The sequence below is a fragment of the Notechis scutatus genome, chromosome 4 (genome assembly GCF_049901735.1).
Source record: "Notechis scutatus isolate UNSWTSFEM ecotype Mainland chromosome 4, rNotScu1.2, whole genome shotgun sequence".
NCBI classification, from domain to species: domain Eukaryota; kingdom Metazoa; phylum Chordata; class Lepidosauria; order Squamata; family Elapidae; genus Notechis; species Notechis scutatus.
In genome coordinates this window covers 62,674,573-62,687,223 of record NC_142012.1, presented here as the reverse complement: position 1 = coordinate 62,687,223, position 12,651 = coordinate 62,674,573, and the positions used below count along the sequence as shown (strand labels likewise).

The 12,651-nt window shown below is 39.7% G+C and overlaps 1 protein-coding gene across 2 annotated transcripts in view; it reads left to right on the top strand.

Annotated features, from left to right (window-relative positions):
* Positions 1–12,651, top strand: part of DLC1 (DLC1 Rho GTPase activating protein) — a 353,871-nt gene that overhangs the window by 30,068 nt on the left and 311,152 nt on the right. The window lies entirely within an intron of this gene.

Here is a 12,651-nt window from a genome sequence, read left to right as displayed (position 1 = left end):
GAAAAATCTAAAAATTTATGGAAAGCATACAGGACAAAATTAAGGCTATTATTGGGTAAAGAGGTCAACAGGATAAGGGACCTAATGGGAAATTTTTTTTATGTTTTGTAGTGTTCTTATTAAATTTATTTAGATTACTATGCAATTTGGACTTGGAAATTACCCACAAACACAGTCATAAATATTATTTCTGTCCCTTTGGAAGCCATGGAATGCTATCCCACAGACTTTGGCTATGTTTGGATAGAAGAATGATGAATTCCAAACAATCTGAAAAGTATTTAAAACAAATGTTGAACAAAACACAGTTACTGATGGGATGATCCTAGACCATTACACCACCACATTTATGCAAATGTGAATTTTGACACATTTTTGTGACAGCAGACAGTGATAAATTTTACAGGCTGCCAGTTTTGTCTAGACTGTGGACCCAAAAATCATACTACTACAATGATGCCCCAAGTCAGGAGATATTTGAGTTTCAGCTGCCTAAAATGGTAATAAATGCAGCTTTATATATGACTTTTAGAAGCATATGCCAGGATTTCGTTAATTTGGATTATGGTTTTGAAATGTGGATGAATCATTCAAAACATCTACTGTAGTTTCTCCAATTATTTCCTTTTGAGTGTATGTGTATGTGTGTGCATGTATATATTTAATCATATATTATTTTTAAGGATTCATGTAATACTGTAGTACTCATATGTGTAATCATGTTAAATGAAAAGAAGGCATTTTTAGGAACAAATTCACATGTTTTTGAGGTGTCCAACCTTGGCAACTTTAAGACTTCTGGATTGCAATTCCCAGAATTCCCCACCCAGCATGGCTTCTGGGGAATTCTAGGAGTTGAAATTCACAGGTCTTAAAATTGCCAGACTTGGACACACTTCGTATAAATGATTATTTCTCAGTTCTTTCAGAAAATAAAGTTCCCTAATGAAGTTATATTTCTTTGTCACTAAGACAGGATTTTCCCAATTCCCTACCTGTTGCAAATACATAAGATAAAGATAAAGGTTCCCCTCGCACATACGTACTAGTCATTCCTGACTCTAGGGGGTGGTGCTCATCTCCGTTACAAAGCTGAAGAGCCAGCACGTCCGAAGATGTCTCCGTGGTCATGTGGTTGGCATGACTACATGCCAAAGGTGCACGGAATGCTGTTAAGGTGGTCCCTATTTTTTTACTTGCATTTTTTACATGCTTTCGAACTGCTAAGTTGGTAGAAGCTGGGACAAGTAACGGGAGCTCACTCCATTATGAGGTGCTAGGATTCAAACCGCTGAACTGCCAACCTTTCTAATCGACAAGCTCAGCGTCTTAGCCACTGAGCCACTATAGTTATTTCCTATTCCAATCTCCTCTGCTGCCCCAATCTTTCAAGATAACCTTTAAAGCAACATTTCATGGCAACTTTATGATAGAATTGCCCAGCCAGCACCTAGGCTGATATCCACTTATCTTAAAAGTTGAAAAAGTTGACAAACGTTGACTTATAGGCTAATTTCACCATGACCAATCTTTTGTTCTTTGTAGGATTGTGGAGAGTCATTTTTAATGTGACGTTAAAATGACAGCCTCCAGTTTAAAAAATAATAACTTGCAAAAAAAAAAGAGAGGGAAAAGTCTTGTGACAAAGACTGTTGGTATTCTCAACACTTCTAACTCAAAGTCGAATTGGTTATCAGTCAGGATTTCCTTTAAATCACAGCTGACTTTCATTATCACAATGACTTCCAGTGCAGGGATTTTCCTATTCCCGCCACATGGATTTCCCAAGTACATTTTTCCCAAGTACACTTTTATCTCTTGGGAATTTTTTTTCCTCAAAATTTTCTCTTGGGAAGTTTTCAGCAATCAGAAATTTCCAATTAAATCAGCAGCTAATGGAAGGGTATTTTTTTTCTGTCTCCAGAGCTTTAGAATACAGTAGCCCCTACTGATGTGAATAGATACTGTTTTAATGGTAAAAGTAAAAAAATAATGGCTCAATTCATATATTTGGGGGCCGGAGGGTGGGGAGATCATGCATTTCCCTCCCTTAGAGTGGTGTGGTGGCCTAGAGGTGGAGCTCTCGCCTCACAACCAGGAGGCTGTGAGTTCAATCCTAGGTAGAGGCAGATATTTCTCTCTGGGCACAATGTGAATTTATCTACTGAATAAAATTCCACATTGGTGACAGGAAGGGCATCTGGCCAGTAAACACTCTGCTCCATTCAGTTGGTCAGACTCCACCCCGCTAGGCAGGGGCGGGTTTCTACTGGTTCTGTCCACTCTGTAGAACCGGTAGCTCTGAAGAGCAGCAGACATAGAACCGGTTCTACGTCTGCTGATGTTTTTTGCCCACCTGCCCACCCGGGCTGTTCCCTGATCTTTATTTCCTGATTTTTTTTTCAACTTCAGTTGCCGTGAGAGGCACAGCTACAGTTAAAGAAGCAGGAAAAAGGGGGCTTTTTGAAAAGCTACTTCTCTGCACGCAGCATGCTGATGACGATGGGTCGGCAGCATGCAGGGAAGCACATCGTAAATCACCGAACCTCGTAAATGACCGAACGGGTAGTTAACCCCTGCCGCTAGGGATTATGGGGTCAATGAAAGGAGATGAGGGTGATGCGTTGTCCCCCCTTACTGAAGTTGTGGCCTATGTTCATATCACAAAGCTTTCCCATTGACATTTCACAGAAAGAATTTCACAGCCATTATGAAAGGGTTTTGTTTTTTTAATGTAATCATTTTTACAATTTTTTCAGTTTTTTAGAAGATGCTCTTATAAACAACAAGAGTTATAGCCATGATGGCAAACCTATGGCATGCGTGTCACAGGTGGCGCACACAGCCATTGGTGCCATCAGACGAGCTGCAGGCAAATCTACCTCACTGCGCATGCACGCGCCTCACAACTGATTTTTGGCTTGTTTGAGGCCTTTTTCGGCCTCACAGAGGCTTGAAAAAAGCCTCTGCAAGCCAAATAGGCCCATTTCATCCCTTCCGGTATTACAGGTAAGGTGGCGGTAGCGTGGAGCGACGGGGGGATTGCGTGTGCATGCACCGGGGGCAGGGAGGGCACGCATTGCCTTCTGGGTGCTGGCAAGCCAGCACGCACACAATTTTTTGGCACAGGAGCCCCAAAAGGTTAGCCACCACTGAGTTATAGTTTCAGAATACAGATAGGCCTCGACTTACAACAGTTCATTTAGGGACCGTTACAACGACACTGATAAAAGTGAATTATGAACGTTTTCATACCTAAGACCATTAGAGCATCCCCATGGTCATGTGATCAAAATTCAGGCACATGGCAACTGGTTCATATGCAGTGTCCTCAGGTTACGTGATTCCCCTTTTGTGACCTTCTGACAAGCAAAGTCAAGGGAAAAGTCAGATTCAACCCTGTGACTAATTTAAAAACTGTAGGGATTCACTTACCAACTGTGGTAAGAAAAGTCGTAAAATGGGACAAATTCACTTAGCAACAGAGATTTTGTGGTCAATTGTGGCCATAAGTTGAGAACTGTAACCCAGCCATATTAAAGTATTTCTGAGCCTACATACTGTCTCTTTTTGTTAGGTTATGTCATGCCCCTGTTGGAATCTGACTTGGAGGAGGAATCCAAACAGCTGACAGGGAGTGGGAGTGTGACTCCATTGGCTGTGGAAGAAACTGGGGGAAGGGCAAAGTCCAGCTGGGCAGAGCAGGGAAGAGGTAGAACAAGGGAGAGAGACTTCAGAGGAAGACCCAGGCCCACCCCCTCTTCATCCCAGGGCACGCAGGGAGGAATGAAGAAGAGAGCAACATGGGTTGCATGGCTTATGGGGGATGAAAGGGCCCTGACTCCCTTCATTAGCTGCAGCTGGGAACACAGTGTATAAAAAAGGAACCTGCACGCAGCAAGCTTTTGGGAGCAAATGTGAATTTATTTTGTATCGTCATGGCTTATCTGTGTTCTTGGTGTCTTCCCAACTGTGTGAGTTTTGCCGTGCTTTCAAGTCTGAAATTCTTGTTCCTGCCCTGTCAAGCTAATTACTTCAGTTTGGTTTGTTTGGATTTTAAGTTGCAGTTTGTGCATACCTTGTTTTGGACTGAATTTAAATGCTGTAGTTTTTCTCCAGCCGAAGGTAACCTGGACATTGGGGGCAAAGTTGGAGATAATAAAGGGATTCTTATTGCTTATTTGACTGTGTTGCCTTTGTGCCACGCCCCAGGTCATCACAGGTTACTGCTTATCCCGCTGACTCTTGGTGGTGAATGTCTAAATAGATTGTTTGTGGGTGAGATGAGCTTTTTTTAAAAAAATGAGATGCAATCTGCTTATGTTCATTGTTTTCTTCGTGGTTCAGATGATGTTTCATTCCTCATGGGACCCATTCTTTTCTTTTCCTACAAAAATATACCTTGAGGAGAAAAAAATGGAGTAGTCGCACAGTCGCACAGTATGGTGATCCTGTTAGATGAGTTCATTTAACAGGAACTAATTGGGACTACACCTTTTTAATGCTTCAAAACTTTTTTTTGAAAATTCTTGTTCTTGTGTCCTAGCTGTCAACACCTGGAACCACAGCATTGGAAAAGGGAATGGGCCAGCAGTACATAACTTAAGACTAGGCCATTCCCGGATTGTGTCATCATCAATGTGGCTTATTCATTTCCATAACTCCCAGTCGAACATCCTCCCTGCTATTTCATGTCTGTTGTCAGATTCTGCAAATATTTTACAACGACAAGTAGAAACAAAAAGACAAGCAAGAAAAAAAAAAGTTCAACAAATAAAGCTGAATTAATATTTGACATGGGTGATTTTTTTTTTCTTCTGGATTCTCACAAGATTTTGTTTTTGGGGTTTTTTCGCTGACATTCCAGCTTGGCTCAATTCTCTGGTGAGGAAAGCAAAAGAAAATTTAGGTGAATTGTACATGCGGGGGGGAAAAAAACCCTAAGATACAGGAATTTATTTTCATCTCTCCAGTCTTTCCTGTCCAAATGTTCTTGGCAGGGGCTCATCTCAGGACATTCTACACTCCTACTTCCTTGCTCTAGGTATTCATATCATATTGCAACCATGATCTGGAGCTCTAGGAATTCACATGAAGTAGCTTCACTTGAGATGCGCTTTAACATCGAAGCTAGATTCGGCCCACACTTCTACCATGCCATTTGTTGTGGTATCTTTCTTATCTCCTCACATTTCCTATATTAAGCCTCATCTTTCCTCTGCCAGTGCTCATAGGACTTTCCTACATTATATTCTTTTTTTTAAAACTTCTGCTACTAAATTTTCATAGTAAAATCTCCTCATGCCTGCCCTCTGGACCATGGCCTTCTTCAAATCTTAGCTATCAAGGCTCTATCTCTCTTCCTTCCTGTTTTTCTTTGAATAAAATCAATCAATCTTAGACATGTGAAGGGTCATAGGCATAAACATTAAAAGGAACTGGCTCAAAATAATCTAGCTGAAACTTCGAAGAGTCACAGCTGTGGTGGTTACAGGTTCAGGAAGACTATATGTTAGCAAAAGGAGCAACTGTGCCATAGAATGAAAGCAACCCCTTTGACTTCTCCTCATAAAGGTCCTCTGAAGAAACTACTGGTTTAACTAGGACACCATGTTGTAGAAGACTTCTAGGTATTCGGTCTTAAATCAGCCTTCCACAGCATAATGGGTTTAGGTTTTGGAAGGCAGACCCAAACACCATCTTATTAAGACATTATTAATTAAGACTTATTAACAGTCTGTAGAGATTCTCAGTCATCCAGGTCATGGTTGTCTCAAAGGTGCGTGACTTGGTGGGCGTGGCAGGGGAAGGATACTGCAAAATCTCCATTCCCTCCCCACCCCACTAACCTGCTTTCCAGCTCCGTTCTCCTGTGCAGGGCAACCAAAGAAGACCCAACCAATCAGCTGGGACTCGGGAGGCAGAGAATAGATGGGGACGGAGCCAGTCAGAGGTGGTATTTGCCGGTTCTCCGAATTACTCAGAATTTCCGCTAGTGGTTTTCCAGAACTGGTCAGAACCTGCTGAATACCCACCTCTGGTTCAGCGCCATAATAACTTTGAATGTTCACTGAATGAGTGTTATAACCTGATGACTACCTGTGTAACATATAAGTACAGTTTTACTAACATGCTCTGATAATGGAACAAGCAAATACAAAGAATAAAACTACAATAACTACAACTTTGCTTTCCGATAACAGCAGGAAAAAATCCAACAATTCTTCAGTGAAATTGTTACTTGCAAATGGAAATTATTAGTCTCTTCAGTGTTTTCTTGAGTATAAATGTCACTTTTATGTGATTTTTATAAAGTTTCATTGCTACCTGACTGCATTTATATCCCAATTTTTTCACACACATGGTGGACATTGATCCTTTTCAATTCTATCCATAATATTATTATGAGATGTCCCTTAACAGGACATTATGGTGGGAGGTTAAACATAAAATATAAAAAATGTAAAAAGCATTGAGTTTACTTTAGAAAAGAATATGTGAATTCCCTTAACAAAACATGAAGTAGGCTATATAGTACATCATCTTATATTTTATTCATTCTTTAAATTTTAATTAATTTCAGTCAATCTATGACTTTTAGATAACCTACAAGTGTACCTTTGGGAGCCCTGAAAAAACAGATTAGGGATAAACCATCTTGAGGGGAAATATTTCTATGTTGTTGCAAGGAGTTGAAAATGATTTATTGACACACAATCAATCACAACTTTTTAATATTTTTTTTCTAGCTTTATAATAATATTATAAATTGACTGAAACAACTTTTAACTGTTTCATTACTGCCTTTACTGGTTCTTGGTGTAGATTATTTTTCTGTTATAATTAGTCATTCCACCCTCTTTTTGTTGTTTTTGTTTTTGTTATTACTTCATGCTGGGCAAGGACTAAAATAAAGATGTGCTATATGATAAAACTTAATTCATTAATTCAGTTAAGCAGGGTTGTACAACATCTGAGGGAAGACTGATTGTAAAATCCAACATTATTTTCTGGTGAGGTCTATTTTGAGTCACAGCTCTGACTTTTACAAGTTTCATCTCTCTCTCTCTTTACTGACTTTTAACCCTTCCCTTTCTTTCCTTCCTTTCCCCCCTCTCTTCTCCTTCCCTCTCCTTTGGCCTCCTCGTTTCTTGTCTCCTCTCTCCTTCCGTCCTCTTCCCATTTGTGCATCTATTTATTTATTTACTTACATCCTTATTTATTCCCACATCCTCCTTTCCCTTCATCCTCTCCTCAGTCATGCCTCCCCTCTTGGCTAATCTCTCTCAGCCTTCTCTGTATATATTTATTTCCGGCCCTTTCCTTCTTCCTGTCCTCCTTTGCTAGATCAAAAAGATTCCTTCACAACAAAATGCAAATAATGATGCTTTGTGGATGACACTATTAATTACATTGGACATAAGGAACTGGGAATACTAACTTAAGGCAGTACTGTAATTAACACTTCAGGAAACTCTACACATTAGGTACCCACTAAATAATTTAGCCTATATTCTGACCTGCACTATATTCACAATCCTGTTCACAATTAACTGTAGTTCCCAATGATATTAGTAAGAGTAAGGAACATAAGCTGGGTTCTGTTCCATGATGTTCCCTTCTGTTTCTTAAGCCAACTTCTGATGTTCCAGATTGGGATGCAGCTGGTTGACAATGGGTTGGGCCAGTTCTCAGTATGGATTATGGCTGATTGGTCGTTCCTCCAATTCATGTTCTTCCCATTTGTGCTGAAGGCAAGACACACTAGCTAGATTCTGTGTAGACCAGTCTACCAATGCCTGCCTTTCCTTTAAGAGATTATTCATATCTCACTTTTGCTTTGTTTTACTTTCCAGATGTTTGCACACCTCTTTACCACATTGTTTCCTTTGACATTAGCCTCTTATCACATTATCTCCTTTGACATTACAATAGAGTCTCTCCCCTGCCCTCTTAAGGTACCAACGTTGCAAAGAGAATGACATGTGGAGCTTTCGTTCCTACATTCTTCATAAGTTTACTGAAACTTTACAACAAGGAAGGGCTGATCATTCAATTTCTATGTTGAAACTTATTTTTTTTTTTAAATGGGAAGATTGCTTTGCAGAACTGTAACTGGAAAGTAGAAAACTTCACTTCAGAACTAAGGAAGCTTCTTAGATGAGAAGTGAAATGTCTTCAAGGAAAAACAAAGTCCAGTTTGCCTTTTGAAAAAGCACTTTTGGGACAACCATGACTTAGATGACTGAATGAGATCAGAATGAGAATCTCCATAGACAAAGCAAGCATCCTTGGTTGAATCTGAGCAAAACTGAAAAGATGGTCAGAATGTAAAGGTTGAATGAAACTTGAGCTTGTAAAAGTGAGGACAGTTCATTGATTTAATGGATCATCAGTGTATCAACAACAACACAGGACAAAACAGATGCCCAGGAAAGTGACCACTGGAAGAAAGGGACATGCCAGGCTATTAATATTCAGCCCCAGATCAATTGAATGTGGGGTTGCTAATAAATGAGTACATTTCTTTTGAGGATTAAACATCAGAAAACAGAAAATTAAAGCTAGAAAACACATGTGGAAACTACATTTGGACGGGTTAGGAGGGGGTGGAAGAAAATATTGTCTATTTTTGCATCCCAAGAGTGGGTGGGCCAAGCAAAAATCTTCCCAATGTCTGAATTTAACCTTATTGAGCTCATTAAATATGTTTGACATTGAAGAAATTAAACCTGTGTTCATTTAAAACTGAATCCTAGCTCATCATCAGCATTGGACGACCCAGTACAACAATAGGATGCACCATATCAATGTAACACAGAATATTACATATTTGTTACTCTTTAAACTCTTTTTGTTAGTTGCGAAGAATATGAATAGACTGGGTGAAATCAGGCTCAATAGCAGTAACTGTGAGAGGGACCTTGGAGTCTTAGTGGAGAACAGCAGAGCCAGCAGTGTGCAGCAGCTGCCAAAAAAGCCAATGCAATCCTAAGTTGCATTAACAGGGATACAATCAGGATCAAGTGAGGTACTAATACCACTCTATCAAGCCTTAGTAAGACCACATCTAAGAGTACTGCATCCAGCTTTATTCACCACATTATAAAAAAGATATTGAGACTCTAGAAAAAGAACAGAGAAGAGCAACCAAGATGATTAGGGGACTGGAGGCTAAAACATACGAAGAATGATTACAGGAACTAGGCATGGCTAGTCTAGTGAAGAGAAGGACCAGGGGAGACATGATAGCAGCCTTCCAATATTTGAGGGGCTGCCACAGAGAGGAAGGGGTCAATCTATTTTCTAAAGCGCCCAAAGGCCACACAAGGAATAATGGATGGAAACTGAACAAGGAGAGATTTAACCTGGAAATAAGGAGAAACTTTCTGAGAACAGTGAGAACAATCAACCAATGGAACAGAAGTTGCCCTCAGAAGTTGTGGGAGCGCCATCAGTTGAGACTTTCAAGAAGATATTGGACTCCCATCTGTCAGAAATGGTGTAGGGTCTCCCGCTTGGGCGAGGGGTTGGACTAGATGACCTATAAGGTCCCTTCCAACTCTGATTATCTGTTCATCTGTTCTGATATATTTCAAGACCCAAAATTTACAGAATCCAGTGCAAGAAAATGCCTCCAGAATCAGGTTTCTTTGTCAACTCAGAAGATTGCTCATAAAACACACATTGCCTTTTTTATTACCATTGGCAGCCTCCACATAGATCAGAGGGGAAAAATTCTGTAATACAGGAAGATAAAAGTCTTTAAATTCTCATTGCAAATGTTGAATTGTGACTAATAAACTTCACAATGTCCGATTACAGATGAAGCATCTAACCATAAACACAGAATTTTAGCTTTAATTTTTAATCACTTCCACATCTGGAATTCAAAAATCTGGATAACTATGGAGTGGGCATTTGCTATATGTTATTGAGCATTGACAAAAAAAAAAAATCTATTGTCAGAAGTTGAAGTTCAAAATGCCAAATACTGAATTATGGTAATTCTACTGTATATTCACATACAAAATAGAATTGATTTTGATCTTAAATTGTTGTATACTGTTAATGCTAAGAATACTATAATATTCCAAATAGTCTCTGAGCAAACTCAGTGGTGTACACTGTTAGTTTTTAGTTCTTAAAGTACAAGGGAAAATAATTTGTAGAGAGAACAATGATTGAGTTTATTTGGCTGGAATAAAATCAGGATTCTGAAGGTGAAAGGACAACTGGCTCATTCAATCATTTCCTGTGAAAGTTAAAAATAAGTTTTGCTGGGGAAAAATATGGCATTTGTTCCTTAAGAAAAATGCTTTACAATATTATAAGAGCAACTACATGCAGTAGAAATTTTTTTTGCCATGTGTGTAGATTTTCACATGTTTCCATCTTAATAGCACAACTAAACTACGGTAGGAAAAGATTTTTCAGATATAAACTTTCCATAGTATGATATAATTGTGATTTTTGCATTGACTTGTGATTTCCAAGTTGGAAACACCAACAATTTTGTTGTCTAAAACCCGGGAAATAGCCTTCAGTGATGTCATCTCATATTATGAAAGAAAAGACTGCTGGGAACTTGATTCAGAACACTTAGGAGCAATATGCAAAAGGAAATTAGCATTTTTCCCCCATTTATCACTGAAGTATTTACTTACAGTCGCCACAAAGGTTCCTTTCTGAAAAAAATTACTTTAGCCAATGTTTTAAGACCAATAAACTTCATTACGTTTTACAGCTGTTTAGTGTACCTGCATTCAGGAAAAAAGGAGAAAAAAATTGAAATCTGATCGTGGAGGCAGAATTTATTTTTTAGAAACACTATCGGTATACGGTGTATGTAATCACACCTGTCCCATTAGTTATAGTTCACACCAGACAACAGATACCCAACTGGGATTAAACTGACAATGAACTAAGCATTTATGACAGTGAAAGATAAATGTTCCTTGCACCATAGATCATATGTCTGTGTTTTCATAAATTTCTTATAAAAGGTAAGGAATTCAGCAAGGCTGGGTAGGAATATTTAGCGCAACTTGATTAAGCCACAAAAATCCAGATAATTTAGTGATGGAAGCAAGGGTTTGTGATCTTACATGACACGAATTCTGCAGCTTGAACTTGAAAACCCTCATAATATAACATTTATGTTCTTGAATAAGAGAACTAAGACAGGAAGAATATAATATAATACTTTATTGGCCAAGTGTGATTGGACACACAAGGAATTTGTCTTGGTGTAAATACTCTCAGTATACATAAAGAAAAGGCACATTCATTAAGAATCAAGAATCATAACGTACAACACTTAATGATAGTCATAGGATACAATCAACAATCAAATCATACTATGAAACAGTCAAGTTGGAGGAGATGGGTGATAAGGAGTGAGAAGATTAACAGTAATAGTAATGTACACTTTGTAAATAGTTGAACAGTGTTGAGGGAATTATTTGTTTAGCAGAGTGATGGCTTTCGGGGAAAAACTGTCCTTGTGTCTAGTTGTTCTGGCGTGCAGTGCTCTATAGCGTCGTTTTGAGGGAAGGGGTTGAAACAGCTTATGTCCGGGATGTGAGGGATCTGTAAATATTTTCACAGCCCTCTTTTTGACTTGTGCAGTATACAGGTCCTCAATTGAAGGCAGGTGGGTAGTAATTGTTTTTCTTCAGTCCTAATTATCCTCTGAAGTCTGTGTCTGTCCTGTTGGGTTGCAGAACCAAACCAGACAGTTATAGAGGTGCAGATGATAGACTCAATCATTCCTCTGTAGAACTGGACCAGCAGCTCATTGGGCAGTTTGAGCTTTCTGAGTTGGCACAGAAAGAACATTCTTTGTTGTGCTTTTTTGATGATGTTTTTGATGTTGGGTGTCCATTTTAGATCATGTGATATAGTAGAACCTAGAAATTTGAAGGTGTCTACTGTTGATACTGTGTTGTCTAGTATTGTAAGAGGTGGTAATATAGGAGGGTTTCTTCTAAAGTCTACCACCATTTCTACGGTTTTGAGTGTGTTCAGTTCCAGATTGTTCCAGTTACACCACGAGGCAAGTTGTATAACCTCCTGTCTGTATGCAGATTCATCGTTGTCTCGAATGAGACCAATCACTGTTGTGTCATCAGCAAACTTCAGTATTTTAACAAATGGATCGTTTGAGATTCAGTCATTGGTATATAGGGAGAAGAGAAGTGGAGATAGCACATAGCCTTGGGGGGTCCCTGTGCTGATTGTACAGGTATCGGATATGATTCCGCCTAGCTTCACCTGCTGCTTCCTGTCTGTTAGGAAGCTTATGATCCACTTACAAGTCTGTTCAGGTACCGCTAGGGGGGGGGGGGGGGGGGGGGGGGGGGGGGGGGGGGGGGGGGGGGGGGGGGGGGGGGGGGGGGGGGGGGGGGGGGGGGGGGGGGGGGGGGGGGGGGGGGGGGGGGGTTGGTTTAATTTACTTAGAAGAGTGTCTGGAATGATGGTATTGAATGCTGAACTGAAGTCTACAAAGAGGACCTTTGTGTAGGTATTTGGAGATTCAATGAGTTGTAGGATGTAATGCAGAGCCATGTTAACAGCATCATCTGTCGATCTATTTGCTCAGTATGCAAACTGATCTAACAGCAGATCCGTGATGATTTTCAGGTGGGA